Source organism: Pseudorca crassidens, chromosome 5 (genome assembly GCF_039906515.1).
Source record: "Pseudorca crassidens isolate mPseCra1 chromosome 5, mPseCra1.hap1, whole genome shotgun sequence".
Taxonomy (NCBI): domain Eukaryota; kingdom Metazoa; phylum Chordata; class Mammalia; order Artiodactyla; family Delphinidae; genus Pseudorca; species Pseudorca crassidens.
The window spans coordinates 6,358,465-6,372,114 of NC_090300.1; positions in this window are offsets into that span (position 1 = coordinate 6,358,465).

The window sequence follows — 13,650 nt, forward strand, 5'->3', positions numbered from 1 at the left end:
AGGTAGCAGTATTTTAACAAGCTCTTGTGGTGATTCCAAGCCCCTTAACGTTGGAGAAGCACTGCTCTCTTGCTCAAGAACGAAGGGACTGATCAGATGCAGGACTAAGACCCAGGAAGGAGCCCAACCGGACCGACGGGTTTAACTTCTCAGTGTTTGCAAAGCCGGAGACAGTACGTTGTCTGTGCCCTGGATGCCATTCATCTTGCTTTATTGACTGCGAAGTCTTTAAAGATAAACCGAGGGGGGAGCACATCTACTTCTGATCTGACAGCTCTAATGAGCTCAAGGAAGACTTATGTAAACATTATTAAGTGTAATAAACACGTGTCGGCATCAGGCAATCTTCTCTGGAGAAGAGTTGGCAAAAGCCTGCCAGAGCCAACGTTTTATTCATAATGTCTTTTTAACTTTATGTTGCCTGTGTAATAGGCCTTTGGCTCTGCTGTTGCTCCGACGGAAAATCATTACCCCAGTAATGGATGAGTCAGTTCAGAAGGAGAGCCACTGGGATGCTGAACACTCCCATTCATGACTGCTGTGTATCAGAGACGGAGGGACCACCCCTGCCCATGTAGCCATTTTAATTATACAGCTGTTGTCCAGGCTTCCGGTTTCAACTTCCCAAGGCATCACTGGACTCAAACTCTAAGCACCGAATGGAAGTCACCTCACAGTTTTATTGGTAGTGAGCCCTAATCCTCTTCTGTATTCTCCAGAGCTTCAGCTATTACTAAGCACCAGAGGAACTGATGATTGTTTGCCAGGGGAGAACACATGGGGCTTCTCCAGAGACTTATTCTGGCTTTGCACCCTTATTTTGGGTAGATTTGGAAGCTGGAAGTCTGGTCCTCAAGGAAAACTCGACAGTGGTACCCAGAGCAAGGGGGCCTTCAAGAGCCCTCTTCTCTGCCCCGTTCCTGTTCCTTTTTCATAAAAAACGACAACCTGCGCTCAGCACTAATAGCATTACCATTTTAAGTACAGTAATGAAAGGGGGAGAATTATTATTAAGAGAATTAGTCCATTAAAGAATCCCAAACAGTTTAGCTTCCCCCCAGACTCCAAGAGTGGTGTGAGAGAAAGGACTAGAAATCTGGTATCACCGGGCTTATTCTAGATGAGAGATAAAAGATGAAGGGAAAAGAAAGACAAAGCAAGAATGAAGGGAGAAAGGAAGGGAAGAGGAGAGGGAGGGATGGAAGAAACTTTAACTGCTACTCAGGCCTTAGAAACTGATCAAAAAGAAAATTGGAAAGAGATGGCAGGGTAACAAGGGGAGGAGCTTTAAGTCGGTGTCTCCAGAGAAACAGAACCAATAGGAGATATACAAGGTGCAGACACAAATATATTGTAGATACAGATGTACAGAATGAGATTATTATTAGGTACTGGCTCACATCATCGTGGACGCTGGGAAGTCCCACCCTCTCCCGTCTGCAAGCCGGAGGTCCAGAAGAGCCAGTGCTGTAGTTCAAAGGCCTGGGAGCTGGACAACTGATGGCGTGGATTCTACTCAGTGTCTGGAGGCCTGAGAACTAGGAGCCCGGGTCGGGGGCAGGAGAAGATGGAAGTCCCTGCTCAAGCACTCAGGAGGAGAAAGGACAAATTCTCTATTCTTCCACCTTTTTGTTCTATTCAGGCTCTCAAGGGATTGGAGGATTCCCACGCACTCTGGGGAGAGCCTTCTGCTTTACTCAGTCCTCCAACTCAAATGCTACTCTCTTCCAGAAACACCTTCACAGACACACACAGAAGACATGTCTAATCAGAAATCTGGGCATCCAGTGAGCCGGTCAAGTTGACTCATAAAATTATCACAAGGGCAACACGGTGGCCGAGCTCCATTCTTACCCAAGGCCATGTCAGGTTCCCGAAGAGCAGGCTCTGAGTGAGGAGTTATGGGCCAGAGATTTATTAAGAAAGTGGTTCCAGGGGAAATCACTAAGGGAACTAGGGTGAGCAGAACAGGGAAAAGAAGAAAGCCAGTCAAGGTCCATAAGTCCCACAGAGAGCTGGCCTTGACCTCACTCTGCAGGGAAGCTCTGGAGTTGCAGTTAAGACTCTAAACTGTCCCGAACTGAGTTAAGAAAGCTGGACATTCAGATTCCTTTGCTGGACAGTTTATTGGTTAACAACCTCCCAAGGGGAATAAACTCCTTGGCCCTTGCGTCGGCTCCAGTAGCTTGAGGGCCGTCCTTCATAGAAGAGTCAAGGGTGCTAGCTCTTGAAACCAATGGAACTCAGAAATTTGGAGGAGGTGGGATATCCCATAAAAACAGTAGAAAAGATGTGAGAGTATCTGACCCGAGCCCTGACTTTGTTTCAATATGTGAGATTTCCCAGCTCAAACACCAGACATGAGCTGAGTGGCTGAACCCCCGCCCCTGACCCCCGCAGAGGGGTCCACACTGAGAACAGGAAGCTCACCAGCGAGCTTCTATGGGATGTCCTATGCGGTCGGGTAGTAGGGGCATGGAGGGCACTGAGTCACAGAGCTAGACCAGAGCTCTAGGCTGGCACAGTGTCCTCATAATGCTGTCACCGGTAAGAGCCCAGCGTTTGGACGCCCGGGATGACAATGCATGGATGACCAGTTCACCTGAGCCCGAGAAGTGGTGACAGCCCACACAAAGGCAGTGTGATAGAGAGAATCTTGCCCACCCTCCTCCCCTCCCCGCCCAGCCCCTAAGAGAAGAGAAGGGAGTTTTGCCTCGAAAATGGAAGGAAAAGAGAAACCCTGAAAGCAAACGTTGATTCCCCTGGAATTCTGGACGCTGTTTTTTTGTTCTTTGTTTTTAATTAATTAAATTATTTCTTTTTGGCTGCGTTGGGTCTCCGTTGTTGTGTGCGGGCTTTCTCTAGTTGCGGCGAGGGGGGGCTACTCTTCGCTGCGGTGCGCGGGCTTCTCATCGCGGTGGTTTCTCTTTTTGCGGAGCACAGGCTCTAGGCGTGCGGGCTTCAGCAGTTGTGGCGCACGGGCTTAGTTGCTCCGTGGCATGTGGGATCTTCCCGGACCAGGGCTTGAACCCATGTCCCCTGCACTGGCAGGTGGATTCTTAACCACTGTGCCACCAGGGAAGTCCCTGGATGCTGTTTTGAGAAGAGAAGTAAGCACAGGCTACGGCCCCTCCCAGTTGAGCCTCCTTAGACGCACAGGCCTGTGATCAGGGAGAGAGCTCTGAATTGGAGAAGATACTGGAAATTGAAATTTGACGGGTTTCTAAGAAGTGAAAGTGAATAACTGAAGTGACCCAGAAGTTATGGAATCTGCCCAGGGTCTTATTAAGGGGTCTTCTACCTGGTCAGGAGAGAGATTTGGCATATGCATTTGGGGCCAGTGGTTTGAGAAAAATGTAATTTCATGTTTACGTTTACGTTTGTACAATCAATTGGTTATATTTGGAATTGTTTACTTCTCCTGGCTGTCTCCTGTGATGTGTCCTCAGGTAACTCCCTCTACCTTAGGGGAGCCTCCACACCAGTGTTTACTGCAATGGCTGTGGCCTGGCAAGGCTGGTGCACCGCCTGGGGACACGTCCTGCCCAATTACCATGTGCTCTGAAATGTTGGGGGCATTAGTGAGGCAAGGCACACAGGAAGAGCTACAACAAAAGGACACGTGGCTCAGCACCATGCGTAAGTCTACTTCTTTCGCTTTCTTTTAAGGAAAAGCACTAGTTAGAAATATGCACAGGCTGGTTTCCTCTCCTTTTCATTTTTCTTTAAAATATTTATATGAATATTACCTTGGTTTATTTTGGTTAGAATATTTGGCTCTGGTTACACGCACGTGGGTTCAGTACTTGGGGAAACTGTTCCAAGCATCAGCTGGAAAACGATTCGGATGAGAATCCGAAGCTGGGAGGGTCTGGTTCTGCTGATGTTGCCACTTTGCCACCACACAGGTGGCAGGAGGCCACTGTGGGTTTCCACCCGTGTTTCGAAAGCTCTGTGTTGTCGCAGCTGGAGAGTCCAGCTCAGGTGTTCCCTCTCTTCCCCCTTCCTGTCCTGGGCTCCCTGACCTGCCTTCTCATCTGATTCTATTCCCATTCCTCACTTGCTCCATTTACCACTTAGATCATGCCTCTAAGATAAGATACACAGTACTTTCTGTGCTGTAACAGTGCGTGATAAATATGATTCATTAAACACAGCGTACATCAATATCAGGTCGGGGTAGAAAATATAGAGCATAATGAATGGTCTACAGTTTGAGATTCAGGAAAGTGCAGAGGTCCTGTGGAGGTTTTTAGTGGCATCATCAATCATGGAAGCAAAAGCAGAGTGGTTTGTGGTCTTACTGGGAGGCCACGGAGATAGGTTTTCTCCACTCTCTCTTGCTCCCCCACTAACCCTCACCTGCTCTCCTTAATGATGCTAAGAGCAATTCACTACCTGTGAGTAACTTACAATTATCCTTTTCCCCCTATTGATATAACTTTTTAGGGCGTCAATTAGTGTCATCTTGTTATCCAAGTAAAGCTTTCCAAGAATAAATTAATAGGTTGCCAAAGTTTATTCACTAACCACAGCCTTAGACTTTGACACTCCAGAAGGGAGTTTAGTTACTAATCTCCCAAAGATTAGATTTTTTTTGGAAAATATCATAAGATCTAGCTCACACTGCCCACTTGAAAAAAGAATTCTTTCCTGATACTTCAAAAATTATTTTTTAAAGGCTCAGTTTTAAGGGAACTGATAATATTGATGGGGGGCGGACTGTGAATCTATTGAGAAAAATCAGTATTTATGAAGGGTCTACTATATCTCTAATACAATTGACTCAAGGACATTTGTAGGCATAAAGTTTCTTTTCTTGTTGAATTTAGCTGGACTGAATAGTTGTTTTGTAAGAGCAACTTTGAGCTGCATGCAATACAAAAGAAGTCACTTTTTTTCGATCTGCAAATGAGCAATGCAAAACTCATTCCAAGAAATATTTACCGAGTGCCTACTATGTACAACACAATATGCCATGTACTTTAAGGAGTTTAGAAATAAATCCTTCCCTCAAGAACGTAACACACATTTTCCTTATTATAAAATAGCATTAAAACAAAAATTATGAAAGGAAAAAGAAGACAATGCATGATCTCATCTTCTTAATAACCATCACCTTACTTTAACTTTTAATTTGTATCTATGTCTACCAGAGTATAATACAATCTTATATTCAGGGACCACAGTAGGCATTTTTCTGTGGTACTAAATAATCTTCAATAATGGTTCAGTGGTTCAGAGTGCAGACTCTTCCAACTGGCTTTTTCTTTTCTTTTTTTTTGCCAAAATTGACAAGCTGATCCTAAAATTAATATAGAAATGCAAAGGATCCAGAATGGTTAACACAATCTTGAGCAAGAAGAAAAAGTTAGGGGACTTCCACTAAAACTTGCTACAAATCTACAATAATTAAGACTATGTAGTACTAGCATAAGGATAGATACACAGATTAATGGTTTAGAAAAAAGAGTCCAGTAACAAATTCATATATGCATGTTCAATGATTTTTGACATGAGTGCCAAGACCATTCAATGGGGAAAGAATAATTTTTTAAGCAAATGATAATCTGACAACTAGGTAATCATCTGCAAAGAATGAAGTTGGACCCCTACTACATACCATACACAAAAATTAACTCAAAATGGATCAAAGACCTAAATACAAGTGATAAAGCTACAGAACTGTTAGTAGAAAACACAAGAGTAAATATTTTTGAGTTTGGATTAGGCAGTGGTTTCCTAAATATGACACTAAAAGCACAAGGGACAAAAGAATAAATAGATAAATTGGACTTCATCAAAATGGAATACTTCCAAGCATCAAGGAACACTATCAAAAATTTAAAAGGCAAGCCATACAATGGGGAAGATATTTGCAAACAGTGTATCTGATAAGGTCTTGTATCAAGAAGATATAAATAACTCCTACAACTCAACAGAAAAAAAAAAAGAACCAAATTTAAAAATTGGCAAAAGTTCTGAGTAGATGTTTTTGCAAAGAAGATATGCAGATACGCAATTAGCACATGAAAAGATGCTCAACATCATTAGTTAACAGGGAAATTCAAATCAAAACCACAATGAGGGCTTCCCTGGTGGTGCAGTGAGAGGCCCGTGTACCACACACACACATAAAAAAACCACAATGAGATGCCAGTTTACATCCACTAAAATAGGTATAATTTTTTTTTTTTTCTTGCGGTACGCGGGCCTCTCACTGTTGTGGCCTCTCCCGTTGCAGAGCACAGGCTCCGGACGCGCAGGCTCAGCGGCCATGGCTCACGGGCCCAGCCGCTCCGCGGCACGTGGGATCTTCCCGGACCGGGGCACGAACCCGCGTCCCCCGCATCGGTAGGTGGACTCTCAACCACTGCGCCACCAGGGAAGCCCAATAATAAATTTTAAAAAGACAGACAATAGCAAGTGCTGGTGAGGATGTGGAGAAATTGGAATCCTTTACACGTTGCTGATGGGGATATAAAATGGTGCAGCCAACTTCCAAAAACAGTTTGGAAGGCCCTCAAAACTTGAACATTGAGTTACCAAATGACCCAGTAATTTTATTCCTAGATATACACCCAAGAGGATAGAAAACATACTCACACAAAAATGTGTACCTAAGTGTTTGGGGATGCATTATTCATACTAGCCAAAAAGTGGAAACATTATAAACGTCCATAAACTGAGGAGTGGAAAACAAAATGTGGTCTTTCCATACAACAGAACAATATTCAGCCATAAAAATAAATAAAGTACTGCTACATGCTGTAACATGGATGAACTTTCAAAACGTTATGATAAGTTAAAGAAAGAAGACAGAGAGGGCTCATACTGTATGGTTCAGCACATATGAATGGCTCACTATAGGCAAATCCCTGGAGACAGAAAGTAAATCAGTGGTTTCCAGGGGCTGGTGGTAGCAGGTTATGAAGGGTGAGTGATTGCTAATAGATACAGGGATTTCTCATTCTTTTTCCCTTCCCTTCCCTTCCTCCCTTCCTCCCTCTTTCTTTCCCTTTCTTTCTTTCTTTCTCTCTCTCTCTCTCTTTCTCTTTCTTGTTTTTTTTTTCTTCTTCTTGTTTGTTTTTAAATACACTATCTTTAAAGCAGTTTTAGGTTCACAGCAAAATTGAGGAAAAGGCATGGAGATTTCCCATATACCTCTTGCCCACATAGGCATGGCCTACCCCGCTATCAAAATCCCCCACCACTGTGGTACATTTGTTACAACTGATGAGCCTATACTGACACATCATAATTACCCAAGTCCCTACTTTACATTAGTGTTTACTCTGGCTGTTGTACATTCTATAGGATTGGACAAATGTATAATAACACATATCCACCATTATAGTAGGTTCACTGCCCTAAAAGTCTTTGTGCTCCCTCTGCCCCTGTAACCCCTGGCAACCACTGATCCTTTCACTGTCTCCACAGTTTTGCCTTTTCCAGAATGTCATATAGTTAGGATATATATATAGCCTTTTCAGATTGGCTTCTTTCATTTAGTAATATACAACATTTAAGTTTCCTCCATGCCTTTTTATGACTTAATAGCTCATTTTTTTTAGCCCTGAATACTATTTCATTGTCTGAATGAACCATGGGTTATTTATCCATTCACCTACTGAAAGACATCTTGGTTGCTTCCAAGTTTCGGCAATTATGAAAAAAACTGCTATAAATGTCCATGTGCAGGTTTCTGTGTGGACTCAATTTCAACTTCTTTGGGTAAATACCACGGAGCAAGATTGCTGGATGGGATCTTAAGAGTATGTTCAGTTTTGTAAGAAAGCGCCAAACTGCCTTCTAAAGCAGCTGCACCGTCTTGCATTCCCACCAGCAATGGATGAGAATTCCATTTGCTCCACGTCCTTGCCGGGATTTGGGGTTGCCAGTGTTTCAGATCTGGGGAATTCTTATAGATGTGTAGTGGTGGGGCCTTCCCTGGTGGCACAGTGGTTAAGAATCCGCCTGCCAATGCAGGGGACACGGGTTCGAGTCCTGGTCCGGGAAGATCCCACATGCCACGGAGCAACTAAGCCCACGCAACACAGCTACTGAGCCTGCACTCTAGAGCCTGCGAGCCACAACTACTGAGCCCACGTGCCACAGCTACTGAAGCCTGCACGCCTAGAGCCCATGCTCTGCAACAAGAGAAGCCACTGCAATGAGAAGCCTGCGCACCGCAACGAAGAGTAGACCCCGCTCACCGCAACTGGAGAAAGCCTGTGTGCAGCAAGGAAGACCCAACACAGCCAAAAAGAAATAAATAAAAGAAAGAAATTTTAAAAAAAGATGTATAGTGGTATCTCACTGTTTTAATTTGCATTTCCCTGAGGACATATGATGTGGAGCATCTTTTCATATGCTCATTTGCATATGTATATATTCTTTGGTGAGGTATCTGTTCAGATCTTTTGCTCATTTTTTAATTCATTTTCTTGTTAGTGAGTTTTAAGTGTTCTTTATATGTTTTGAATACCAGATGTGTCTCTTGAAAATGTTTCTTTCAGCCTGTGGCTTGTCTGTTTATTCTCTGGACAGTGTCTTTTACAGAGCAAAAGTTTTTCAGGGTTTCTTTTCTGGGTGATGAAAATGTTCTAAGATTAAGTAGTGATGATGGCTGGCATACAATATGACACTTCCATGAGGAGGTTTCTGTCCTGGGCTCTCTTCCTCTCTCTGTGCTGGAAGTAGCTGCCCTCTGGAGAGACCCTGTGGTGAGGAGCTGAGCAGTCTACACCACCTGAGTAAACTCGGGCATGAACGCTCTGGTCCTGGGCTTCTCAAGATCACTGTGGCTTCGGCTGCAACCTAAGCCAGAACTACCCATCTTCCCTGGATTCCTAACCCTCAGAAATGATGTGAGATAATAAATATTTTTTATTTTCAGCTAATAAGTTTTGGAGTAATTTGCTATGCAGCAGTTGATAACTAGTATAGTCCGTTCATTAAATTAAGTTTGACCACTTTTGTAGATGTTTATTTTTTACGTGACTTCTACACTAACTTCAAATCCTGATAAGTTTTAAGAAAGATCTTTACAATGCAAAAATATCTTTGGAATTTAGCACTTTTCTAACTTAAAGAACAGTAAGTATACATAGAGTCTTGGAGATTTTATCATTTGTCATATTATTAATCTTTTTATATATTATTATTTGTTATATTTGTTTCTGTTTGCATTGGAGATAGGCTCACAACAGAATGCATAGAAAGCTAATACTGTTGTGGTTATTAAGCCACAAAGTTAGTTTTGAACTTTTGACAGGGCCTAGAGGGAAACCTCCCCATACACTGACTGAAGTATAAACTTTTTAAGAGATACAAATATCTTCCTTTTACTAAGCTCTAAAAGCAACTTAACACTGGGTTCTTAGCAAGGAAATATTAAAAATTTAGTAGACTGTGTTTTCCATAAGAGCTTTATAGCTAATAAAGAAACAATTTTTCCTGACTATCCTTGTATTAACTATCAATGAAAACTGAGGGTGTAATATTGATTTGGGACTAGCCTTTTTCCTTCTGCTTTCTTAAAACAAGCGATGAAATAATTAGACCTACTGATTAAATAGTAGTATCATTGTTGCTTTCTTGGTTTTTATCATTGCACTGCAGTTGTGAAAGAGATTGTCCTTGTTTTTAGGAAACACACGCCATGTATTTGGGGATAGAGGAGGATTATGTATGTACCTTACTCTCAAATGTTTATATAAGTATGTGTGAATGTATGTGTGTGCGTGTGTAAAATGATAAAGCAAAAATAGTGAAATATTAATTCTTGGAGAATCTGAGTATATATAGGAAATTTTGTACTACTGTAGCTTTTCTGTAAATCTAAAGTTATTTCTTCATGATTAAAAAATCAGGAAAGTCCTTTTCAGGCATTTTTTTTTCCAGCAAGTTTCTTAGGGTGGTAACATTTATTACCTGTCTGACAGTATATTTTTGTTGTCCTTTACCATGAACAGTAACCTAACCAGGAATAAATATGATCAGAAACAAGGAGTATTTCCCCTAAAGCATCTGTAGATGTTCCCCTTTTGTAGCATTTGGATTCTGATATAACCTGACTGTGTTTCCTCTTTGGGTAATATGGTGTCTACCTACTGGTAATTTAATTCTTGAAATTAAAAAGGTACATTAGGAAATGCTTGATAATGGGCCATTTTCAGTAATGTGTTGATTAGTACTCTAAGAGTGCTTCCATCCAAGGCTCCAAATTTTCAGGGACATTTTCTATATTTTTTAATGTGTAACAGACAACATTCACACTTCTTCCTCCTATCTAACAGAACCTTGATTTTATTCAGTTATCTGTACTCCTTCCCACAACTGTGTTTAAGGAAAGTAAGAGGGTAAAACATAATTGGTCTAAGTCAATGATGGGGGCTCTTTCCCTGCTTTGGGGGCAGGAGTATAGGATGCAATTCAATCAATGAATCAAGAGGAAAAGTCTGTTTATGTGTATGTGTATGTGTATGTGTATGTGTATGTGTATGTATGTAGGCACATGGAAAAAGTTCTCTACTAATAAAAAGAGGGATACACAGTTTGTTCTGTTTGGGGGACAAGCATCCTATAACAGATAGTATAATATGACGGAAACTGCAGGGTGGAAGGATGAAAGAAACCTTGATGACATTGTTGGGCCCCTATATTATCTAACTTAGAGCCATCTTATTTTAAGACTTCTTGTTTTATAAGATGATTCAAGTTATTTCAATTATTTTGAGTTGTTTTACCCTATTTACAGACAAAAGCATTATAACACATTTTTAATGTTATTTTATCTAACCTCTTTTATCCCTCTGGTTCTAATCATTTATATAGACTCTTCTGGATATGTTTAAATTTTTTTATTATGAAAGATAACATTTTCAGAAATTGATAAAAAATATGAAATGTAGAATACAATGAATTGTTATAAAGCAAACATTACTATGAACACTACTTTGGTCAGGAAAGAAAACAGGAACATATATGGTTCAATATCAAAAAAGAAAACCCACAAACAATCCGATTGGAAAACGGGCAGAGGACATGAATAGACATTTTTTAAAGGAAAAGTACAGAATGCCAACAGGCATTCTCAATATCACTAAACATCAGGGAAAGGCAAATTAAAACCATAATCATATATTACCTCACACCTGTCATAATGGCTTTTATCAAAAGGCAAGAAATAACAAGTGTTAGTGAGGATGTGGAGAAAACGGAATGCTAGTACATTGTTGGTGTGGTGTAAATTGGTGTAGCAACTATGGAAAACAGTATGGAGTTTCTTCAAAAAACTAAAAATAGAACTATCATACGATCCAGCAATTCCACTTCTGGGTATTTGCCCAAGGAAAACAAAAATATTAACTCAAAAAGATGATCACCCTTATATTCATTACAGCATTATTTACAATAGCTAAGATATGGAAGCAACCTAAGTGCCCATCAATAGATGAATGGATAAAGAAGATGTGGTGTACATATATATATATATATATATATATATAGACACACACACACATGCACACACACACAATGGGATATTACTCAGCCATAAAAATAATGAAATCTTGCCATTTGTAACAACATGGTTGGATCCAGAAGGTAGGCTAAGTGAAATACCAGACAAAAAAAGACAAATGCCATATGATTTCACTTACATTTGGAATCAAAACAACAAAACAATGAACAACCAAAACAAAACAGAAACAGACAAATAGATACAGAGAACAGATGGGTAGTTGCCAGAGGGGAGGGTGGTAGAAGACTGGGCTAAACAGGTGAAAGAGTAAGAGGTTCAGACTTCCAGTTATACAACAAATAAGTCATAGGGATATAATATACAGCATGAGGAATATAGTCAATAACACTGTAGTAACTTGTATGGTGACAGATGGTTACTAGACTTACCGTGGTGATCATTTCATAATGTATTTAAAGATCTAATCACTATGGTGTATATCTGAAACTAACATAACAGTGCACATCAACTATACTTCAATTAAAAAAAGAAAGAAAACATGGCCAGCTACCCAGTCTCCTCCACTTCCCACTCGCCAACTACAACTCATGTCCTTCCCCTTGGCAATAACCACTCTCCTGATTTCCATAACAATCACTTTTTTGATTTTCTCTATAATTTTTCCACTTACACATGCATCCTTAAACAATGTAGTTTGATTTAACTCTTTGGAATCTTATCTGATTATAAAAATGTATGTATTATTTTGACTGCTTTTTTCACTCCATATTATGTTTGTGAGATTTGTCCATAGTTGCAGCTAATTCTTTCACTGCTTTTCAGTACAGTATTCCAATGTATAGAAATAACACAATTTCCTTATCCATTATGCTGTGGACAGATAATGAATTGCTCCTAGGTTTTGCCTTGCAAGCAATGCTGCTATGACTGTTCTTGTATATCTATCCTGATGTTAATATCCCACCACCTTTCCAAGGGTATGTATGTACTTTAAGTGGGTTTGAAGGGTGGTTGGGTAAACTGTATACAGTTAATTTTACTAGAAAAATGTCCAATCACTTTCCATAGTGATTATACCAATTTATACTCTGATGAAACGTATGAGTTTTCTGTTGCTTCACATTTTGCCAACATTTGGTATTATCAAAGTTTAAAAAATTTTTGCCAATCTGTCAGGCATACAATGATACTTCATTGTAGTTTCACTTTGCATCTCCCTGGTTATTTATGGGGATGTTTAAAACATTGAATTTTCATCAGTTTATTGGTCTAAAGTATTTCCTTGTTTGTTAAATGCCTATCTTAGTCTTTTCTGTGTTTCAGTGAGGCATTTATCAAAAGAAATTCTGATTTAAAAACCTTAACATTGACGACATAAAGCCTTTAAAAGGACTTGGTGATGTTAAAATGAATATGACTCATCATTCCCAATGCACTTAAAAATCATTTCACTTGGACCTTGAACCCCTTTTAACATCTCACTGACAAGGTAAGCCAATAATAAATTGTGAATGCTAGAGGAAAATTAATACACTTAAATTCATTAATGTGTCTACATCTGGAAGATGAATTGTGCAAAGCTCTTAGCAACAATCTGTAAAATACATTGTAAATACTTTCAAAACCTCTTCAAGGGGTGTTCTGACTAAAATTTTAGTTTAAATATCTGAGGTACCACATTCTGTCTTTTTGGTATCCGTTTAAAATTTCAGTAGACTGTTACTATATTATAGAAATAAAAAAGCTTAATGACGGAATCATTTATTGAGTTTTTCTCCACTGAGAGTACAGGTCCTGTTGGAAATTTGTTTGGTAAGCTGAACCCAGTCTTTAAGAGACAAAGGACTCTACCAAAATAAAGCATAATTTGTAGACTCTAAGTAGAGGTGATTTGCTGAAATATCAAAATAATTGAGGTCTTCTTCCCTAAAAAAAGATTTAATATTTTAAAATATAATGCTTAATTTGGGACACAAATATAAATATATAAGGTCCCCAAGCCCTTGACACTAATCAATTGTGAAGCAATTTATAGGTTAACCTATTTTTATTAAGATATATTTAGACCTTCAAGATGGCAGAGGAGTAAGACATGGAGATCACCTTCCTCCCCACTAATACATCAAAAATACATCTACATGTGGAACAACTCCTACAGAACA